This window comes from Sceloporus occidentalis, unplaced genomic scaffold (assembly GCF_023333645.1).
Source record: "Sceloporus occidentalis isolate IW3139 unplaced genomic scaffold, rSceOcc1.0.p SCAF_6, whole genome shotgun sequence".
Taxonomy (NCBI): domain Eukaryota; kingdom Metazoa; phylum Chordata; class Lepidosauria; order Squamata; family Phrynosomatidae; genus Sceloporus; species Sceloporus occidentalis.
The window spans coordinates 114,075,150-114,098,452 of record NW_028316986.1 but is presented as its reverse complement, the minus strand read 5'-3'; the positions used below and the strand labels follow the sequence as shown (position 1 = coordinate 114,098,452).

Sequence of the window (23,303 nt, the reverse complement as noted above, 5' to 3'; positions counted from 1 at the left end):
CCCAGGGCCCAGGCGGCGAGTTAAAGCCTCCTTAAGGCGGAGGCTTTGCCTCACCGCTTGGCCTCCTCTCCCCGCCACGATTGCAGCGAGGCCGGGGTCCCAGGCGGTGAGTTAAAGCCTCCTTAAGGCGGAGGCTTTGCCTCGCCGCTTGGCCTCCGCTCCCCGCCGTGATCGCGGCGAGGCCTGGGGCCCAGGCGGGGAGGGAATCCTTCACTCAGGGAGGCTTTCCCTCCCCGCCTGGGCCCTGGGCCTCGCTGCGATCGTGGCGGGAGGCGGAGCCCAAGCGGCGAGGGGAAATGTAGGACAAAATTTTCAAATGTAGGACACATTTTTGTGTGTCCTACATTTGAAACTTTTGTCCTACATTTTTCCCGGTTTCGAGGTCCAGAGGTATGGCAACCCTAAATGGAACTCACTAAAAAAGAAATCCTGTATTACCATTACTCTTATTCATTACACAGCATAAATGGATGAGCTGGTGACTCTTTTCACACCAGATAATTTAGCAGTGCGCAAAATTGGAAGATTTGGGTCTTGTGCTTTATTTTCATATATTCATCCCTTGGGGCTATGAATGCTTCTAAAAGACCACTGTTGCATTTGGGAAAATACAAAAGGACTTAAGGAGAACAATGCAAGATCAGCCTGAAGGTCTCACTGGTTCAGCATTCTGTTCATGCAGTGACCAGACAATATTGTGTTCCCACAAATGTCATGGGAGTGTGACTCCATCCTCTGCCTTATTTCCCCAGCATACTGCCTTTGATACTGGAGATAATTTATAACCATCCTGACTACTAGCCGCCAGTGACCCAAATCTCCATAAATTTATCCAATCCCCTTGCAAAGCTATTCAAGTTGGCAGCCATTTCTGCCACTTGCAGATGTGAATTCCACAGCCAGGTGCTATGTAAAGGTATGTGAACAATTAGAAAGTTTTCTAATTTTGTCAGTGCATTTCTTCATGAGAGCACAGCATAGTGTAATATGTTCAACTATGTGTTTTATGGGTTCGGTGTGAGCTGCCCCACTGTCTTAGCTCCATGGCTGAGATCTTTGTGGCTGAGATCAAAATTGTAGTATGTGTTGTGCATGTGCCAAATGTTCAGTCCTGCCCTTCCAATGGCACTCCCAAAAGTCATCTCCTGGTACTGAGGAATTTCTGAAGCAGCATTTCCTAAGGACCAAGAGGCTGTTGCAGGGAGAAGGAATGAGCAAACCTTCTGCCCTTAAATGCCTAAAATAGGAGGCTGTGGACAAACTGTATACATCATATGGAAATGTTTTGCTTTTTGTAATGTTTTAAGTTTATTAGCATAATAAAATGGAAATAAAATAATAAATATATTGGGGGAATGAAAACAGTTATTTTAGACTGAACACAGAAAATTGTCTTCCTTTGTTTTTTACAGCGATCATTAAAAGAAGTGAAAAGAAACCATGTTCCTTAAAAAAACCCAAACCCAATTCCTCTAAAGGCCTATCTGAAGACAAAGGGGCTTAACACTGATAAAGTCCTTCGAGCATAGAATCTTTCTGAAGATCAAATTAAAGGAAACTCTTGATAAGAGTTCAGGTTCAAGTGTGTACACAGGAGATGAAGGAAGCCATCTGATCTTTTAAAACTGATATAGAATACTATAAGTAGAAAATGCATTTTAATTGAATGCTGTCTTTCTAAAGAAAAAAGGGATTGAATTATATTCGGCTATGGATGAATGATGAGAATGATACCGTACAGATAACAAAACTGGATATTCAAAGTATACAAGCTTTTCAAGCTACATCAGAAAAGTATCTGAAGTGTTTTCATTTTAAGTTAAAATTAACAAACTAATTATAACAGGCATTTATAAAAGGACATATAATTCCAGAATAATAAAGAATTGGAATGTTGCATAAATTTTAATTTCAGACATGATGTTGAGGATTTTTAAATTTCATTAGTGAATTTTGGTACAAAAATATTTAAAACCTAGTACATTTGAAAATACAAATATAATATAGCACCCTAATGAAAATGTCAACCAAAATATATAATTCTGGGCACATACAATCCAATTAAAAAGACCAGAAAGTTCCTGTTCTTTCTGGTGTATGTGTGTGTTTAATTCTTTACACATTTTGTTTGTCCCATAATATTTTCTGTCAGCTCCCAATACAATCAGAGTCTTTTTAAAACTAACTCCCCAGAATGGTTTATTTTAACCCAGTATAAAGTTGGAAAGAACAAGACTAAAACCTGGGACTTTTCAATCAATCTGAATACGTCGTTTTTTGTGGGTTTTTTGGGCTGTGAGACTGTGTTCTGGAAGAGTTTATTTCTGACATTTCTCCAGCAGCTGTGGCTGGCATCTTCAGAGAATGCTGGCATGGAGGAGAGTGGGGTATATATACTGTTGGTTGAGATGAGGTGATTTGCATGTTAATCTGTGTATTGTCTCTGTTGTTGAATGGCAAGGCCTACAGGGTGTCCGTTTACTTAATGCTCCATTGTCTGCTGGGAATCCCCCTCACCCTGGGTGGTTTGCATTTGCATTTTCTGAGTCCTGATTTTGTTGGTGTTTTTTTCAAGACCGGTAGCCAAACTTTGGCCCGGAACAGATGGGCCAAATGCGCCATGCTCCACCAATACTAGGGTTAGGGACCGCACACCAACCACATGACCCCTAACCCTAGCACAGTGTGGCGGCAAAGTAATGGCAGCGTCCCGTCCATACGGGCACCACCATTTTGATGTAAGCGATGTGCAGTATCCACACGTTGCCGCGCGTCGCTTACGTCATGACATCACTCTGACACCGCAAAAAGAACCCGGAGGGGCGGCGTGCGGTTTGGGGGGTGCGCCGTCCCCTCGGAGTTAAAATGGGCAAATGCAGACCGCCACAGAAAGTGGGGCTCACAGATCCTTTTTGCCTGGTCTAGCAGTGTTTTTATTGTGCTTCATTTTTGTCGTGGGTGATGGCTGGAGTTTTTGTATAGGTATCTTTCCTTGTGTGTAGGTGTGCTGTACTGTGTGGCCCAACCGTTGGTTCAGTTTGTGGATAACAAGATGATCCAAGAATGGCAATGTTCCTTCCTTTTCTTTTTTCCATCATGATGCATATTTGGGTGGATGTTGTTCATATGCTTCAAAAACACAGTCAGATCTTCTTCTCCGTGGCTCCAAATGGTGAAAATGTTATTCACATATCACAACCATGTTGTGGGCTTCTTTTGGGGGGGGGGGGTGCTGTTTCCAGGGCTTGCTTTTCAAAGTGTCCCATGTAAAAGCTTGCTATCAGTGGGCTCAGAGGGCTTCCTATGGCTATTTAAATCTGGATACAGTTTAAAACAAATAATTTCAAAATCCCCAAATTTATAAATTTAGGAACATTATCCAGCAAGAGCAAAGAGTTATTTCACAGCTGACAATATGGTCATCTTTAACTGCAATAAAACTATTGATTTATTGACAATATAATTGATGAGTGATATGTTGAATAGTTTGCTGGAGGGGCTGGCAGTGAAACTGCTCTGGAATTTAGTCAGAACTTTAAAGAAGTCCAGGATGCTGAGTCCTGGCCCAAACAGACAGGCCAAAATAGAGCTGCTTCAAGGCACTTTGGAGGTATACTGTTTAAATGCTGCATCCATCCTAACAAGCCGGAAGCCATGCCAAAGCCACTCTTCAGTCCTAAGGATGGGAGGGTAGCTTTGTTGCAGCTTCTGGTCTCTTAAGATGCATTTAAACCCGAAGCAGCTTTATTTTGGCCTGTCTGTTCAGGCCCTTCTGTCTCCAAAATAGGATCAGTACCTCAGATAGATCCTTTAGCAAGCAACCAAAAACCTGGAGCAAATGTACTACCCTGCTGACACCAGGACTATAATCCACAGCTGGTGCTTATAAAACAATTCAGCATCTTCAGTCCCATCCTGTTTTCCAGTTGATGACGAAGAATTGTCTTACAGCCAACCAACTGTGGATCATATGTAGTACAATCACTGCTAGTTAGTACATCAATAGAATTCTGGCCCATGGCAGAAGCTAAGAGATTTGCTGTGAAATGCTTGCTCCTGTAGTTAAGCATTGTAACTTTATACTATATCTTACTCCATGGAACTTCTAATTTGGCTTCATTTGTTTAATGCTGAACCAACTACACCCCATTTGAACTACTTTTGATTTATTATTATTGTTAATAATAATAATAATAATAATAATAATAATATCATTGTGATTACTATTATTATTCTTTGACCTGCTTGTCTAAAACTTGGCTCTATTCCTGAATGAGACAAAACACACTAAATCTAAAGAAGGGTAGTGGTTCGTGGAAGGAAATCTTTTCTTTTCTTTTTGTTTGTTGATCTCTGAATTGTAGTTGGTGCTATGAATTATTTGTATACATTTTATGTATTTAAAACATAAAAATCCAATATCTTACACTTCAAGTACATTTGACATATTTCGGTGCTGTTGGTTTATTTATATAAAATACATTTCTTTGGTTTTCTGCAGTTGAGAAAGTTATGCCTCCTTCTGTAGAATATATTTTGCATTTTAATTTTCTGTATCTCTTGTAGGAGTCTGTAGTGCTATTTATCAGATTATTAGAGTTTTCATACAGCAACACATCTTTTGTTCTTTTCCCTTTTCCTCTCATTATTTCTGAATTACTGTCTTTACAATACTGCATTATCCTTAATGTTTTATTCCTAATGAGAGACATATTGATGGTTTTGGAAGATGTTGATATCATGGTGAATCTTCACCTGTTCTCCTCCTATTTTACTTATTGTATAGGGCATGGCTGTAACAGGGGTGGGACATGTGTAGTCCTCCATATGTTTCTGAACTGTAGTTGACAGCATTCCTCACCATGGTCAATGTTGAATAGAGCAATGGGTCTTGCAGGCCATGTGAAGGACCACATGGCTACCACCCCTGGGCTGTAAAGATACTGTAGAATATTGAATATTAGCAGTCTCATCTGACAGCTGTTAATTCAGAAGTGTTAGTGCCTCTCTCTCTCTCTCTCTCTCTCTCTCTCTCTCTCTCTCAAAAAAAAACCAAAAAACAAAAAACAAACATTCTTGGATTTTTATATTTGTCCTGCTCGAGAGAAAGTTGCTATAAAAAGTATTTCAGGTTGACACTCCCATATCTTAAAATGTTTTTTGTAGAAGTTATAACTTGTTAACTTAAATCTCTATAAGCTATTTCATGGGGGTAAGCCCTTCCCAGGTAGCTAACAACAAAAATATAGGGCCAAAGCAGATGGCCCAGAAAGCGTGGCCTCTGGTTGCTCTGGCCCAAATCAGGCTAGGACCATGGTGACCACACAGCCTGCTCTCAAAGCGGGCCATTGCCGTGGTTCCAAGCCAGCTGCTGGCAGGAGTAGATTAAATACGCTCTTAAAAGGACTAACTCTTGCCAGCTTGGTGTGGCCTTGTCATGGCTTCTGGCCACTTTGGGGGCATATATTATCTGAACGCCATACCCCCAAAGTGGCCAGAAACTGCTTTATTTGGCCTGTCTGTTCTGGGCCTTAGAAACACAAAATGAAAGAATAAGTACAATTATAAGTATAAAACCTCTAGCTATGATCTTGCATTAGGAGATGAGGCTATGACAAATGAGTCTATTATCACAGGGGTGAAACAGACTGGCAGCTTGGAGCAGCTTCTGGCCACTCTAGCCCCAGTCAGTCCCCAATAGTCCTGGGACTGTGGTGACTGAACACTGCAGTCCCAAAGCTGGCCACTGCTGCGGTTCTCAGTGGGCTGTTGGAAAGGAGCAGGTTTTCATTTCTCCTTTTCTGGCTGGCTTCAGGCTGTCTTAAACAACCCTGGAGCAGCTTTTGTCTGATCCAGGGGCATATGTTGTCTGGATGCCATGCACCTGAGTAGCTGGAAGCTACATCTCTTGATGTGATCTCCAAAATCATACCTGAGAAGACAGACACCACCACAAGCATAGGGATTTCTAAGGTCCTGGTGAGCAGGGCAGTTAGCAAAGAGGCATCTACCCTCTCCCAGCAGCAAGGCAATTTGTGACAGACAACTACATGTCCTTGTGGGATTCTCTTACAACTGCTGGTTTCCCAGAAAGGGATTGACAAATCTTTCAACTGGCACTGAATGCTGGTTTTGGGGAGCACTTTCAATTGTTGCAATGGTGCAACAGCCATAAATGTGACTTTCAAAATTTACAGTGTCATAAACCTGGTTTTCCCTTCGATGTGATTGTCAAGTCATGACTAACTGTAGTGGGGCAGTGCTAATCTCTGTTACTAAGCCAAAGAGCCAGCATTGTCTGAAGACGATTCTGTGTCATGTGGCCAGCATGACTGCACAGAACACTGCTAGCTTCCCACTGAATTGGTACCTATTCATGTACTTGCACTTTTACATGCTTTCAAACTGCTAGATTGTCAGAAGCTGCAACTAGTGATGGGAGTTCACTCCATCCTGCAGCACTTGGGTCTCGAACTGCTGACTTTGTGATCATCAGATCAGTGTGCTAACCACTGAGTGACCACGTGTCTAAGTCTGGTTTACAATGTCATAAATACTGAACAAGATGCCATATGCTGGAATCCTTTCAGGACCTTGTTGTGTGCCTTGAAGCAGTTTCCAACTCATGACAACCCTATCATGGGGATTTCTGGGGCTGAGATCACCTTAGGTAGAAAAAATTCAAATACATAGGAAATAATAGGAAGAGTGTGTTCCTAGTGCAGTGCATGTATACGTGTCATAAGCCTATCAGTGAATTAAGCAAAAGTGTAATTTGCTCTTGCATTAAGTGGAATGATAACAGGTGATATACGTAGACAAAAGGTGATTTAGCAGACCTCTGGGACTCATGTTGATTACTGGTCAAGCCAATGCAAGGTCTGCTTCACCTATGAGATGTCAGATGACTACCTGGCAGAGTAGCCTGTTTCATGGAACAAATAAAGGCATGCAGATTTCAGAGGGACAAGGATTCCAGCCATTATTTCTCTTTTTATTGCCTTCATTGATTTTGCTATAAAACATGAGATTCTTGTGATTCTTCTCATAATAAACCATAATGATTAGATTCTGTTACTCTTAGGAATTACATAACAGTAAACAAAGTAAGACCCTCTCTCTCTCTCTCTCTCTCTCTCTCTCTCTCTCTCTCTCTCCCTGTGTGTGTGTATGCACAGTCAGAGTAACATGATCGTGGATACACTGTAAGAGAAACTAGCCAAAAGAAAAAGAAATAAAAGCAGCAAAACCTATTGGTGTTTGAGTTAATACATTTCAGTGCATGTTTTAAGCATGCATTTGACTAGACTTCACATTTCTTTTAATCAATGTGTGAAATCCAGCTCTTTTCACCTTCCTACAACCCTTACTAACAAAAGCAGACATCTTCTTTCGTCCTTAAGTCCTAGGTGAGACTCAAGCCTTCATTTCTGTATTTTAAAGTCAGATATAGCAAGTGTTGATACATACACACATTTTCTTCATAATTTACTTAGTATTTCATTTTGTATTCCTGAAGTATACCTCTTGAAATGCAAGACAGTATGTGAGAAACTAAACACATGTACCCTGGGCTGTTAGGAAATGTGGCCTCACACATATGCACACGCGCCTGCTGTTGCCACTGCCAATTCTCCCTCTCTTCCTCCTCTTCTCCCTCTTCAGTTTGGATTTCTTTGCTCTGAATGCACATTCACAGCCATTTTTGCTCATCCCCTTAAGTGCCATATTCCATTTAAACCCCTTCCATGAGACCTGCAGGTCTTCTGCTGTGCATACTTCACCTACTAGCCGTTCTGGGTTATTACAGAAGAGCACTTTGTAGCTCACAACATGTTGCTGCATGACGCAGAACCCAGATTTTCCCCAGGCCAGTACTTCTGTCAGTGCTTTAGAGAGTGTGTTTGTTGTTGTTGTTTTTTTGTTTTTGTATGATCAGACATCACATCCAACCCATCTATGCCCCAGTCATGGTGAATAAGATCACTTCAGCAGTGCCAACAGAGTATTTACACAATTTTTTGCCATGCACTGTGAGGGAGAGTGTTTTCCAGTCACCACATCATTTCATCTACTCTGAACTGACTAATAGGGGAAATTCTGCATAGGCATGGCTTTGGGGCTGCCCCCCCCCCCCCCATGCAAGTTATTTCAAGATCTGCAATGTGTATGCTATCTCATGTGTGAAGCATTTTCACATGGGTCTTGTTGCAAAGCAACTGGGAAAACCCACTTCTTGGTGGAAATGATGTTTATTTGAATCCATCCTGAGACTAAAATGGGTGAATTTTTAGGATGAGCAGATTTTTAGATGTCCATGGCTTCCCCATGGATTTATATTAAAATTCAAATCCCTGCCTAAAATTCAGTAGCTTGATAATACACTGCACAACATTTTATAAGCAGCTTTTAAAAATTAATTTTATGTATGATTTTTTTTCTGCAAGAAATATAAAGCAAGCACTTGCTGACCTTTAATATTTAATCTTCTGGATGAGCACAATCATATTTTTTCCTTAGTACTTTTCTTTTTTTAGCTCCAGTACAGAAGGGACTCCATTTAGCTCTATTTTCAGAGGGAAAATGGAAATTACCCTTTTATTGAAATTCATCAAAGAGGCTTCATCCCTCCATATTGTCATTCTAGAAGAGCACATTAAACAATATGATGAATCCACTGAGAATGTTTCCAAAGATTTACAATGGAAGAATTCTGAATTACTATGGAAGAAAACAATGTACAGTGGTAATAGATTACCTACCTACCTGATCAGTGATGCAGCACATTTACAGCCAAAGCAAAATATGATTGATTTGGAAATGTCAAGCCTTTCTTTTCTGAAAGACAAGGCTTAGAGAAGAGGAAAGGAATAAAGAAAACACTAAGGATGTTTGATGCTAAACTTACATGCTCACATAAGAAAAGATTTGCTATGTCCATTGAAAGAGTTGCTTTACATATTTTTATTGCTAAACTGATGCACAGCATTCAGATCATGGAGTGTATTATAGGTAGAAATGCAAATAACTGGAAAGGTATTCATTTGACGTAGGCATTACATCACTCATTAGCCTCAATAATTCACCACATTCTATATTCCTTTATACCTCCTATTAGAATCTGGAAAATCTATACCTTGTATTTTTCAAGGCAGTTTCAAATGTAGTTTAAAATAAGGACATTGCCATATCATGAAATATTGTTGTTGTTTGCTGACTTTCTGACTTATTCCAACTTTAAGAGAAACGTGTCATGGGGTTTTCTTGGCAAGGTTTGTTCAAAAAGGGTTTGCTATTGCCTTCCTCGGAGACTGAGATACTGTAATTTACCCAGAGTCACCCAGTGGGTTTCCATGGCTGGGCAGGGATATGAACTCTGGTCCTAGTCCAACACTGAAACCACTACACAACACTGCCTCTCTACTGTGATATACAGAGTGGAGCAAAATGTACAAATATATTTACACCCATACACAGATGTACACCAGGACAAACATTTAAAAGCCGGCAATAGTGGCAGACACAGAAAGAAACTAAGCAGCAGAAGGCAGTTGAATATAATGAAAAGCCATTCAAGGAATTTTTAAGATCTATAAGACATTCCCTTACACTGAAAGGTGCTGTACTGAAAGGGTGGGCAGGGATTCTAGTGCTGCAAATGCCCCCAGTTAACCCCTTGAAAGCTCATATGTGGGCATATGAGCTACACCCAGCAATGGGTGTGACAGCCAGAAAAGAGGGGGGGGTGTTCTGTTCTGGGACTGGGGCAGGACACAAATAGCCTTGGGTATTTCTGGCCCCTATACATACTTGGATTTCATGCATTAAAAATACACAATTTAGTTTTCATTCCATTTATGTCACATTCTGGAAAATCCAGCCTCCACTCTGACAGGCACACTTAAGAAAGCCATCTCTAATCCCATTGCATCAGCTTCAGTGTGTCTCTGCTAGTATGAATGCCTTTCAAGGCTGGAGTACTGAATGGTCTCAACAAAATTTTATGATACTAAAAACAGCTGTAAAGCTTCTATTTAAAGCATATTCTCCAATACTACACAGATGCTGTATTTGACAATACTAGGGTATGTCAAATACAGCATGATGGTTTGGGGACTTTGTCACAAGCCAGCTGACCTTCATTTGCCACTCATCCATCTTTATGTTATTATGGGTTTGTTTGTTAGAGGGCGACTGAAAATGCCTGGGTCGTATCTCAGCTCCTTTGACTAGCAGTGCATGCTTGATCTTGGCAAAATGCATGTTGGTTTGATCCCAATGCAACCAATAGAATTTACTTAAAAGTAAACATGCATGGAATCGCATTGCAGCTAAGATGTATATAAGTCATGGCAATATTTTGGTTCTTCTTGGAATTTGTAAGAACCAACATTACAAAATTCATTTTATGCCAGATTTGGCTTGGCAGTATCCCTTCCAAGATAGAGCTTCTAATTTTAGCTAAGCAAGTGGCAGTATAAATCCCCAGTGGGGAAGCCGCAGTGATAAAACTATTACAACATCAGCTGTTTCCAAATTACGTCTTCCTGGCTTGCACAAAATGACAATTTTAAATACTTTTCCAATGGCCTCATGGGAGGTTAATTCTATTCAGTCTGGTTTGGAAATTGTATTTGAACTTTTTTGCTGCAAAGCACTTTCAATTCACTTTGCGAGACTGCTCTCAAAATGGTTGAAATTTATTTCATTTCATTTATTTTTATCAGCTAAAGGTTATCCATCCAAAAAGGCAGTTGGATGATAAAACATTTCATTCCATTTATCATCTAAAATAATGCAGAATTCTAGTCAGGGGTTTCTATCTTTGGAGCACTGGAAACGCTGGAAATGCTTCTGGGCCATCTATTATCCCCATTTAAAATGTTAAGGACTTTTTTTAGATGGGGGGGGGGGGATCCTACCTTTCAAAAATACTTTCCATCATGAAATCCTTAGGATTTCTAGATCCCCATCATGAAACCCACAAAAAACTACACCCCTTGTGTAGAAGTCTGGGACATGTTTCAACACAGATGTTAGTAATGCACAGGGGCTATAGCCTTTTACTGTTCTAAAATACCTTCTTTCGCCCCTGTTTCCCTCCAAATAGCAACCAGAAGTGATGACATAACACTTCTTGCAGCCATTTCATGGGAAATATTTAAGAAAAAGAAGAATTTGAGAAGGGTTGTATGAGGGAGTTTCGGACTGTTGGAAAAACTATGTGTGTTTGCATGCATTTGTGGGGGGGGGGGCTTTGAGGCCACAAAAGTGAGCATATGGTCCCCTAGAAAGGCAACACAGAGCACTCTCCTTCCATTTGAACCTTGATGTAGATTGAAATTGCATGCAGTAGCACATGTCTGCATTGCAAGAGAAGACTGATAATGATAGTTATCAATACTATGGAATTCTGGGAACTGTAGTTTTGTGAAACATTTAGCCTTCTCTGTCATAGAGCTCTGGTGTCACAACAAAGTACAGTTCCCAGAATCCTATAGCATTGAGCCATGGCAGTTAAAGTGGTGTCAGCCTGGATTATTTCGACAGTGCGGACACAGCCTTTGGAAAGAGCTAAAAATGCTATGAAAGCTGTCAAGGCCCTATTGTTCTGCTCCATTCAGTTCTGTAGCTCCTGGCTTCTGTGAACTATAGGAGATAGAGCCCAAGATAGGTTGAGATGCCATGTCCTCAGCCTGGGAGAGCATGAAGATTTTCAGACCAGTGCTTAAGTGCTAGTAAAATGCTGCTAAATGGTTTAAGAAGTGTGTGTGTGTGAAAGCCAGATGCACTTCCTAAATGTCAGAGGTTCATCGGCTCTCCTCCAGTGTCCTTCTTGAATGAGACAGTCTTCCACAGTACAGCTCATGAGAACAGGTTCATGACACCCAGCCATTCTTTTCCAGTCTGGGTATAATTTATTGCTTCTCTGTTGGTACCTTGGAGTGCTTCCCAATGACTGACATTGTTCTGTGGAATCACAGTATCGTGTTCAGAATATTAACTCTCTGGATTAAGCCATTTATCACACTCACAGAACATCAGCAAAAGAGATGTTAATTGCTTCTTTTCCTGTTGTTCATCCTAGCTATGTTGTTTGCAAAAGAGAGAAAAACCCTGCTTATTTTCAAGGAAAGCTCTAAACAGTGCTCGCCTGGGTGTAAATTTCCTTACCAATTAGCCCTTACTTGTATTTCTTGGCCTGGGGGATGGCTTTTCAGTAGCCTTGACCTTTTTTCTTGTTAGGTTTTGCCTCGTAGATGGTGCTCACATCACAGAAAAGTCAGTCCAGTTATAATGAATATACAAGATTGTCACTGATGATGTTGTTTAATTTAAATGTGCAACACTTCCAAAGCCATTGATCTTCTTCAAGTCTGGTGCCTTCCCTCAGATTCTATCCCTCAAAATGCCATTCATCATTTATTTATTTATTTATTTGCCATTATCTGTGTCTGGGATGCTCTACAAAGACATGATAGGTTCCTTCCTTGAGGGGTTTATAGCTGGAAAAGGAAGAAGAAATAGAAACATTGGGAAGCAGGGAAGTCATACCTCCTTATTTTAGCTAGAAACAGTTACAACTCTACAAGGACTAGGGATTGTCAGTAATCAATAGTTTTGACTAATTGCACAGGGTCTAGAAGATCGTCCAAAGCCTCCAAAGACTTCTGAGGGAGGGAGGAATCACAAGTAATTTCAAGCAAGTCTTCTTAAAACCTCTTCCAGGCATAAAAGGCAGCAAGGAGAAATATGTGGAGTTTTCAGGGAGCAGAAGAATATTTTTGCGTAGTTGAGGATTGTGGGGAGTTACATAGAATGGCAAAGGGATATAGTTTAACAAAAGAAGAGGTGGAATGGGCAGTGGAACTGATAGCATTTAGAAAGAAGGCAGCTGATCTGCACAAGCTGAGTGGGAGAGAGATTCCCCAAAGGGATCAAGCAACAGCAGTAGCAGATTCCAATGGATGAAGTTTCAGTAAAGGCAAATGGCTTGAGGAACTGAGAAATAACAAAATCATGGACTGATAAACTGGGCAGGAAATAGTGACATGAATTCCTCCATAATGAGGGTTTGGAAATGCCACACTTGATTCCTTTGTTAAATCCTTTGGGATCTAAACAGCCTTGTAATTTAGAATTCTCTCCAACAGATATGGGGAAGCTTTTTCTTCTGTTGCAGGCCACATTCCTTCAGGTATAATTTGGTAGTGGGCCAAAGCCAACAGAAGGCAAAGGCTGCAACCACACTATAGAAATAATCCATCTTGACACCAGTGTAACTCAGCATGACTCAATACTATGGAATTCTGAGAACTTTTTAGATTTTTTTGAAACATGTAATCTTCTCTTTCAGAGAGCTCTGATGACACAACTACCAATCCCAGAACTGCATAGCAATGAGCCATGGCAGGTAAAGTGGTGTCAACCTGGATTGTTTCTGCAGTACAGATGCAGCCAAAGTGAACCTTTCTTTCTTCCATTCTTTTCTCTTCCTCTTCTCTTTTTTCTAGCCATTCAGGCTGCTGGGGAGGTCATACATCACTTTCTCTAGATGTCTGATCTGATTTGCAGAGGGCTTTTCACTGGACCAAAGGCCACATGAAAAGAAAGTGTGAAGTTTCTGCATGGATCAGTCTCTGAGGCAAATGGATATTATGTGTGCCTTGTAAGCAGCCAAGACATTCACATCATTCTTTATTACTGTTGTTTCTGTATGCTTTCAACTCATTTCTCACTTAAAGCAAACCTAAGGCAAACCTATCCCAGGTTTGCCTTTACCTTTCTCTTAGGTTGAGAGAATGTACCCAGGTCTAGCAAATTTCTCACTTGCCTTGGAGACAATTTCATTGTCCAAAAGGTGGAAGAGGCAACAAGGGGATCAGCTATTTTGGATCTGATCCTAACCAACAATGATGACCTAATTAATGGAGTGCAAGTGGTGGGATCTTTAGGTGGGAGTGATCATGTACTACTGGAGTTTGTTATACAATAGAAAGGAGAAGCCAGGCATAGTCAGACATGCATTCTAAACTTTAGAAAAGCTGATTTTAGTCAACTTAGAGAAATACTGGGGGTGATCCCATGGTCAGGAATACTAAAAGAGAAGGGAGTTCAGGATGGGTGGGAGTTTCTCAAAGGAGAGATACTGAAGGCACAATTTCAAACAGTTCCAATGAGGAAGAAAAATGGGAGATGTCTCAAGAAACCAGGATGGATGACTAAGGAACTTTCAACTGAGCTAAGTTTTAAACGGAACATGTATAAGAAATGGAAAAACTGAGAAATCATCAAAGAGGAATTCAAACAAATAGCAAGCACATGTAGGGGTAAAGTCAGAAAAGCTAAAGCACAGAATGAATTCAGGCTTGCTAGAGAGATTAAAAACAACAAAAACGCCTTTTTTGGATATGTCCGCAGCAAAAGGAAGAAGAAGGAAATGGTAGGGTCACTGCGTGGAGAAGATGGCAAAATGCTAACAGAAGACAGAGAAAAGGCTGAATTACTCAACACCTTCTTTGCCTCAGTCTTCTCAGAAAAGGCAAAGGGTGCTCAACCTGAGGATAATGGAGCAGAGGACAGAATAGGGGCATTTCAGCACAGAATAAGTAAAGAGATAGTAGAGGAACACCTTATTAATCTAAATGAATTTAAGTCTCCGGGACCAGATGAACTCCATCCAAGGGTATTAAAAGAACTGGCAAATGTAATATCGGAGCCATTGGCAATAATCTTTGAAAACTCCTGGAGAACAGGAGAGATCCCAGCAGACTGGCGAAGGGCAAACGTTGTCCCCATCTTCAAAAAGGGAAAAAAGAGGATCCCAACAATTATTGTCCAGTTAGTCTGACATCAATACCAGGAAAGATTCTAGAGCAGATCATTAAACAGAGAGTCTGTGAACATCTAGAAAGCAATGCCATAATCACAAAAAGTCAACACAGGTTTCAGAGAAAGAAGTCATGCCAGACAAACCTGATCTCTTTCTTTGATAAAATTACTAGCTTGTTAGATGAAGGGAATGCTGTGGATATAGTATATCTTGATTTCAGTAAGGCTTTTGACAGGGTTCCCCATGACATTCTTGCAAACAAGCTAGTGAAATGTGGGCTAGACAACATAACTGTTACATGGATTTGTAATTGGTTGACTGGCCAAACCCAAAGGGTGTTCAACAATGGCTCTTTTTCATCCTGGAGAGAAGTTACCAGTGGGGTCTCACAGGGGTCCGTCCTGGGCCCAGTCCTATTCAACATCTTTATCAATGACTTGGATGACAGAATTGGGAGCATACTTATCAGATTTGCAGATGACACCAAATTAGGAGGAATAGCTAAGGACAGGATCAAAATTCAAAAGGGCCTTGATTGACTAGAAAGTTGGGCCACAGCTAACAAAATGAACATCAACAGGGAGAAGTGTAAGGTACTGCACTTAGGGAGTTAAAATAAAATGCACAGATATAGGATGGGGGACACATGGCCGAACGAGACATAGGAGTTTATCACACTGGCTCTGAAACGGGCCCAGTGCGTACCCAAATGTATGTATGTGCACGCACGGAACGGGATGGGGCCAAGAATCCCATTTTATCGCACACTGGAATGCCGCCTTTGACGCTGGGCATTGCAGTTGCGTCCCCGTTCCGTTCCAGAGGGCGCCATTTGTGAGAACTGAAAGCGTTCTCACAAATGGCGTCCTCTGGAATGGAACGGGGACGCAACTGGAACGCCCGGTGGCAAAGGCGACGTTCCAGTGTGCGATAAAATGGGGTTCTTGGCACCATCTCGTTCCCGTCATGTTGCGCGCGCACCCGCACAGGCATGTTAGAACACACTGGGGAATGTTTTAACCCCAATGTGATAAACTTCTACATGTGAAAGGGATCTGGGAGTCCAAGTAGACCACAAGTTGAACATGAGTCAACAGTGCGATGCGGCAGCTAACAACACCAATGCGATTTTAGGCTGCATCAGTAAAAGTATAGTATCTAGATTAAGGGAAGTAATAGCGCCACTCTATTCTGCTTTGGACAGGCCCCACCTGGACTATTGTGTTCAGTTCTGGGCACCACAATTTAAAAAGGATGTTGAAAATTGGAACATGTCCCAAGGAGAGCGACTAAAATGATGAAAGGTCTGGAAACCATGTCCTATGAGGAACAACTTAAGGAGCTGGGGATGTTTAGCCTGGAGAAGAGAAGGTTAAGAGGTGATATGATAGCCCTGTTTAAATACTTGAAGGGATGTCATACTGAGGAGGGAGCTGACTTGTTTTCAGCTGCTTCAGAGACTAGGACCCGGAGCAGTGGATGCAATCTACAGGAAAAGAGATCCCACTTCAACATTAGGAGGAACTTCCTGACAGTAAGGGCTTTTCCACAGTGGAACACACTCCTTCAGAATGTAGTGGAGTCTCCTTCCTTAGAGGTCTTTAAGCAGAGGCTGGATGGCCATCTGTTGGGGATGCTTTGATTAAGAGTTCCTGCATGGCAGGGGGTTGGACTGGATGGCCCTTGTGGTCTCTTCCAACTCTATGATTCCATGAGCCAGTGGCTTTCCATGGCTGAGCCGGGATCCAAACCCTGATATCCAAAGTTGTAGTCCAGCACTCAAACTACTGCAGTATGTATGCTGAAATGAATTCCTCATATTCATGTTCCTATTGTTTTGCACAGAAAGCACAGTTTTGACTAGAATGAATTTCTCATATGTTATCAGATCCAAGACTGTGGTCAACTAGTTAGGTTCTATTTTTTAGATATGCCATGTTTGAATACATGGCATCTTTGTATTTGATATGAGCAACACACTGCCCTCTTTACTGCCATATTCAACCCTCAGCTACTTTTTATGTAGTTCTGGCTAAGTTGTTATCTTTTACGATTCAGATAACACATGAACATGAGTACAGTACTCACAATCCAGTTTAAAAGACACGATTGTTCCCACAGGCAGATTCCAGTTTTACTGTTTCCCTTTCCCTGATTTCGTGGCATTATTGGGAAATGCTTTGTCTTATATCAGTATAATAGAATGAACCTGGCATTTTAATGCTTGTGGTGTGCTGTAGTTTGCAAAATAGGTTATAATTATAGTATAGCTTCAGAAGTGCAGCACATTGCTTAGGACCTTGCTCTCCACACTTTCTACAAGGTTGTTTTAAGCTGCTTTGTCACTTTCCAGGTGCATTAATAAATAAATACTTTGAACTTGCTACTTGCTTAGTTTATGGACAGTCTCTTTAGATGCCCATTTTCCTGAACTCTTGCCAATTCTGCTACAGTTGTTATGCACCTTCAAGTCATTTCTGACTTACAGAGATCCTAAGACAAACCTATCATGGGGTGTTCTTGGCAGAATTTGTTCAGTGAGGCGTGCTTTTGACCTTCTGAGGTTGAAAGAGTATGACTTGCCCAAGTTCACCCAATGGGTTTCCATGGTCGAGTGGGGATTCAAACCCTGGTCTCCCAGTGCCCTAGACCAACAGTCAAACCACTGCACAGTGCTGGTTCAAAGTGTTGGGGTTCCTTTCATGGTGAGGTCATCTTTGTTTAGTAGCACAGCACTCCCTAACATGATGCCCCCAGGTCTACAACTCCCATCATGTCAGTGCTCAGAACTATAGGAACTGCTATTCAACACATCGGAGAAGAAACAGGGAGACTGCATTCCAGGTGGATAGACTAAGGAGATTATCACACGGGGTAAGGACAGATCACTCCCATCCTTACCCTGTCCTTATCACGTCTGCACTTATTCCGTCCTTCTCCCATCAGTGGCACCTGTCATTGTATTAACAGAAGTTTCCATTAATACAAAATGATGGGGCCATGCCACTTCAGTAATGGGGAAAGGGTGGGATAAGCTCAACATCATCTGAAAATCTTATTGTGATTGCGGAATAAGAATGGGAGAAGGACAGGATAATGACAGACAACATGTGATAATCTTCGCATGATTGTGCCATAAGCACAGGGTGATGATGAAAGTGTTCCATCCTTTACTTCATGTGATAATCTCCTCAGTCAAGGAAGCCATGGCTCTGAGTTTACAAGATGTGAGCTGTGCAGTTTTTGATAAGATGATTTGTAGGTCTCTCATTCATAGGCTTGCCATAAGTCAGTGTTGAGTTGATGCAGTTAACAACAACATCTAGGGCAGCATTTCCCAACCTTTGTTGGGCTGCGACCCCCACTGTGGATGAAAGTCCCGCCTGCGGCCTCCCTGATTGGTTGGAAGCACAAGAAAGGGTGGGACTTTTGGCTGCCTACAAGCCCCAGCAGCCTTCAAGGCCAGAAGTCCCGCCCCTTCCTGGCCTCCCAACCAATTAGGGAGGCTGCCGGGGGAGGAGGGGCGGGACTTCCGGCTGCAAAGGCTGCTGGGGCTTGCAGTCCCATTCCCATCCCCCTCTCCCTGTGGTTGTCTGGCAGTCACAGAGAGAAGAGAAGGAGCCCCGACCCCGTCCCCCTCTCCCCGCGGTTGTCTGGCAGCCGCGGGAAGAAGGGGAGGAGACAGGAGCCCCGACCCCATCCCCTTCTCCGCACGGGTGCCTGGCAGCTGTGGGAAGAAGGGTAGGGGGAAGGATCAGGAGCCCTGCCACTGTCCCCTTCTTCCCGTGGGTGCCTGGCAGCCGCCGGAAGAAAAGAAGGGGGAAGGAGCCCCAACCCCGTCCCTTTCTCCCCACGGTTGTCTGGCAGCCTCGGGAAGAAGGGGAGGGGGAAGGACCCCCGACCCCATCCCCCCGCAGTTGTCTGACAGCCGTGGGAAGAAGGGGAGGAGGAAGGAGCCCCGATCTCATCCCCTTCTCCTCACGGGTGTCAGTGCCAGCACCAGCACCCGCAGGGAGAAGGGGAAAAGGAGGCAGACACATCCCCGTACCCTTTTCCCCACGCAGTGCCTACACCAGTGCCGGCACCTGCGGGGAGAAGGGGAGGGGGGAGGCAAGGGGGATTCCCAACCTGGTGACCCCTGAGAAAGGGTCGAGCAACCCCCAAAGGGGTCACGACCCCCAGGTTGGGAACCCCTGATCTAGGGGTAACACACTGTGAAAGGCTGCAGTGGATTTTTCCATACAGTTTTCACTGATGTCCCAAACAATCCTGTCTCGTATCATGGAGCCTGTCCATTTTCCAGACATCTCAAGTCTAACTAATGGTTTTTAACTCCATGACATACTGTTTGATCTTTTCATCCATTTTCTATATGCATGAAAGGCATCTACATCATTCAGAGTCTCATTCCTATGGTGATATATAGTACTTCTCAGATTTATCACTGTATCACTGAGATTCATCTTTTCTCCTTCTGCAAATTGGAAACTGTTGCAAATTCCCAGTGCTTCTTCTCCCTCTGCAGGCAACAAGATAGATGGTTTTATTTGATCAGATTTTTCTGCAGTTCCTACAGATATCACATAAAGTTGAATCTTTGCTTGGATTTTCTCCAGGTTTCCGCAGTATTGCCAGGCATTGCAGTCTTAATGAGACTTGCAAAAACTCCAAAATTACACTTCTACTAATGTACTACAATGAAAACTTGCATTCTTGAATAAGGTTCTAGCTTTTCAGCAACCTGTATTCCTGCTCCAAAGTCTGTTGCCTCCCATTCTGATGCCACATAACCACACATGAAGGCACAGAATACCAGAATAAAAGTTTTATTGTCAAATGGATACAATTATCGGAAAGCAGCATTGACTCTCCTTGTTACCGCCTCCATGCTATAGAGGTCATCTCTAAACTCCCATTCTTATGTTTCCTATAAGGAAGTGTCCCTATTTTACAATCATCACATTTCCACTATGCTCAACAAAAATTGCAATCCAGCTAGTTATACCTGTGTACAGGTGCAGAAATAGACATTGTCATCAGTGCTGTGTTGCAGATTTGGAGAAGGCCTCAAGTGGAGTTCTGCAAGATCCTTTCCAGGGACCAACACTCTTCAATATTTTTATCAAAGGTTTAGATGATAGAGTAGAGGAAATTCTTACCAAATTTGTGGATGATACAAAACTGGGATGGGTAGCTAACAACTGGAACATAGGAACAGAATTAAAAGGACCTTGGTAAACTAGAAAACTGGGTTGAAATTATTAAAATGAAATTCAGCAGAGACAAATGCAAGATTCTACATTTAGGCCACAAAAGCCAAATGCACAGGTAATGGGACGAAGGATACTTGGCTCAGCAATACTATATGTGAAAAGGACCTTGGGATTATTGTTGATCACAAGTTGAACATGAGCCAATAGTGTGATGCTGCAGCAAAGAAGGTAAATGCTATCTCAGCCAGCATTTACAGAAATATAGTTTCCAAGTCACGGGAACTAATAGTCCCATTACATTCTTGTGTTCAGTCCTGAGTGCCTCATTTAAGACAGATATAGACAAGTTGGTGTGAGTTCAAAAAAAGGCAGTGAGGATGATAAGAAGTATGGAAAACAAAATGTATAAGGAGAGGTTGAAAGAAATGGACATGGGCAGCTTGTGAAGAGAAGAAAGGGATAGCATGGCTGCACTCTTTAAATACATCAAGAGCTGCTACAAAAAAGGAGGGAAGACTGTGACTGAACAGTAAAAGGAACATCTTGACAGTGAGAATGATTTAGAGGTGGCGAAGTTGTCAGCAACTCATCTGAGCCCTGTAGCCAATGCTGGCATACAGCAGAGTAAACTGGCAAATTCAGAAACGTGGTTCTCAGTCCTCAGTTGAGATAACAGCAGCTGGATGTCTTCCAGGAACTGAAGAAATGCAGGAACCTCCAGGGACTCTCAGCAACCAATGCCAGGCTTCAGCTGATAGACGACCAGACAAGCCAAGTCTCCCGAAGTGCTTTATTTACAGTGCTATAATACAGATCACAAACGAATACCAACTCTCCTACTACAACCCACAAAGCAATCACTGGAAGCTCCTGAGTTTATATAGCCTTCAGACCATGCAGTCTCCCAAACCCAGTGACTTCCTGTGTTACATTCTAAAGTGTCCCCCTGTGCAATCCAGCTAGATGTTTCATCATCCAAGCATAGGTGCACACAGGCACCAGAATGTCCTTGAGGCTATGAGCATCAGCTGTGCTTGATCAGCCTTGTCCTTCCAGTGCTGGATGCTCATGGTCACGCACACACACATCTAAGCAACTCCCAGTGTGCTGACTTTAACCCCTGACAGAGGTCTCCTCTGGATATCTTCAAAAAGAGGCTAGATTTCTCCCGCTCCCTGGCTTTGCTGGGGATGCTCTAGCTCAGTGATTCCCAAACTTTGGTCCTCCAGATGGACTTTGGACTTCAGCTTCCAAAATGGCTGACAGTTGGCTGTGGCTTCTGGGAATTGAGGTCCAAAACACCTGGAAGACCAAAGTTTGGGAACCACTGCAGTCTAGCTGGAAATTAGATTGAGCAGAGGGTTGAACCTGGTGAGCCATGAGGCCTCTTCCAACTCTATGGTTCTATTATTTGGCAGACAGCAGTTTAGGGATCATTTCTGCCCAACTTTTGCAAAGCACAGAGAAACATAATTGACCTGGGAAAAACAATAGCTGGTAGCTAGACATGAAAGGTACTAAGTACAGCATATCTTCTTTCATGGAAATCTGTTCCTCCCAACTTTGTTTCTCATCTGTGTGTTTTCTGCCAAATTTAGTTTGATCCAAATCCTGAATAAAAATCAGTAGAAGTTTTCAGATGCTTTTCTTGAGCTAGACTATTACATCATATGCTTTTATGATACTATATTTTATTAAATTGTATTTCATTGTTTTGAGGAATTTTTAAAATCTTCCCAGATAATTTTTATTTCTTATTGGAAGGGTTATAGGAAGAAGAAAGGGGGGCTGCATGAGTGTAGAAAGAAAGACATGGTTAAAAGACACTTTGACAGAGGCTTTGTTAACTGAGGCGTGCCTGTAAACCATAATAATGTGCAAATAATAGTTATGTAAAAGGACAATGGAATCATGGAGTTGGATACAAGATGATATATCATGAAGAAATGTAGTTAAGAATTTGCTTTTAAGTTTCAGTGCTTTTGTTTTGACTATTTGAAAAGCATGTTTCCTGGAAATATTGTGGAGGAAACTTTTGCAATTCTGTTTTTTCTTTCTGTGTTTAATAAGTACAAGAATTGTGTATACAGTTCAAACTACACTTCAGTCATATGACTTATTATATAGCACTGATATTACTTTGTAACACCATTTATTATCTGTCATGTTTTTAGAGCTTCATAAACAGCTAACAGTGTAAAAGCCTGTAAAAATATGCATTATCAGGAAAACAAAAGACATTTAACCCCCCCCCCGACAAAAAAATCCCCCCCAAAGCAGGAAGAAACAACACACACCCCTAGGTTTTGCGTTGTTCAGCTGTATGACAAACTGTGATTGTAGGTTAATATTGACCAAAAATCAGATTTTATAATTCAAATAACATGAAACCTGTTATTATATGTTCTACTAACTTCCAGACCATCTGAAAAACTGACTAGCACCAGAATCTGTTTAGTTCTGACCTGAGGCCACATGTTACAACACAAATAACACATCTAGTCATTGTACGTGAAAGACCATCTGAAAACAGAGCTAAAACCAGAAAGTCCAATGTCTATATTTGCCAAAAAATAGAAGGCTAGGGAAGTTTGGGTGTCTTGTATGTTTCAAAATCCCCCCCATATCATTATTTTATGGATTGGCTTAGAGTATTGTATGCAGAAGAGCGCTCATCTTTTAATATATAGCTTTTGTAACCCTTCAGGGCTTTGGAGCCACTGAGTACTTAATTGGAGGTAGAAGGTCAGAGTTGAGTTATAAGGAAGAGAAGGAGGGGAAGAAAAAGCAGTTTCTTCATCAAGCACATTCCACACAAGACTGGCCAACAGCACATTGCACAGGCCATTTTCTACCTTCTTATTACAACCTTTCCTGGCTTTGAGCAGGCAACAGGTAACTAAATAAGGTGGGTCTACAGGCTCAGTGTTCTGAAACCTGGAAGCTATTCACTATCATAAAAGAGCCCACTTTGAGAAAATAAAAAGAATATACATATCACCCTCCGGATATAACTAGAATTCCATTCAGAGTTATCTCCCCAAGCGCTGGCATACCTTAATCCAAGATCTTCTCCTACATGGTTTTATTACTGCTGCTCAAAGAAGGTGGTACTTTTCCAGGCAAGACTCAAACTTTGCTGCAGCTTTTGATTATGGTAAGTCACCTTAGCAGCACAGTGCTGTAAAATGCTCATATTTCTTTCTTTCTTTTCCCTGTCTTTATCCCTCCTTCCCATTTCTTAGGCTACTTTATGG

General features: G+C 41.9%; 1 protein-coding gene across 2 annotated transcripts in view; it reads left to right on the top strand.

Moving 5' to 3' along the window:
- LOC149311284 (4-galactosyl-N-acetylglucosaminide 3-alpha-L-fucosyltransferase 9) overlaps nt 1-23,303 on the top strand; it is an 86,828-nt gene that overhangs the window by 52,487 nt on the left and 11,038 nt on the right. Inside the window, exon 1 of one of the 2 annotated variants that reach the window (XM_089528536.1) lies at nt 13,605-13,669. The exons of the other annotated variant lie outside the window; for it this stretch is intronic. The gene's annotated coding sequence lies outside the window, so the exon portion shown is untranslated. Of the gene's footprint in view, nt 1-13,604; nt 13,670-23,303 lie in introns of those variants that run through there. 2 annotated transcript variants of the gene reach the window in all.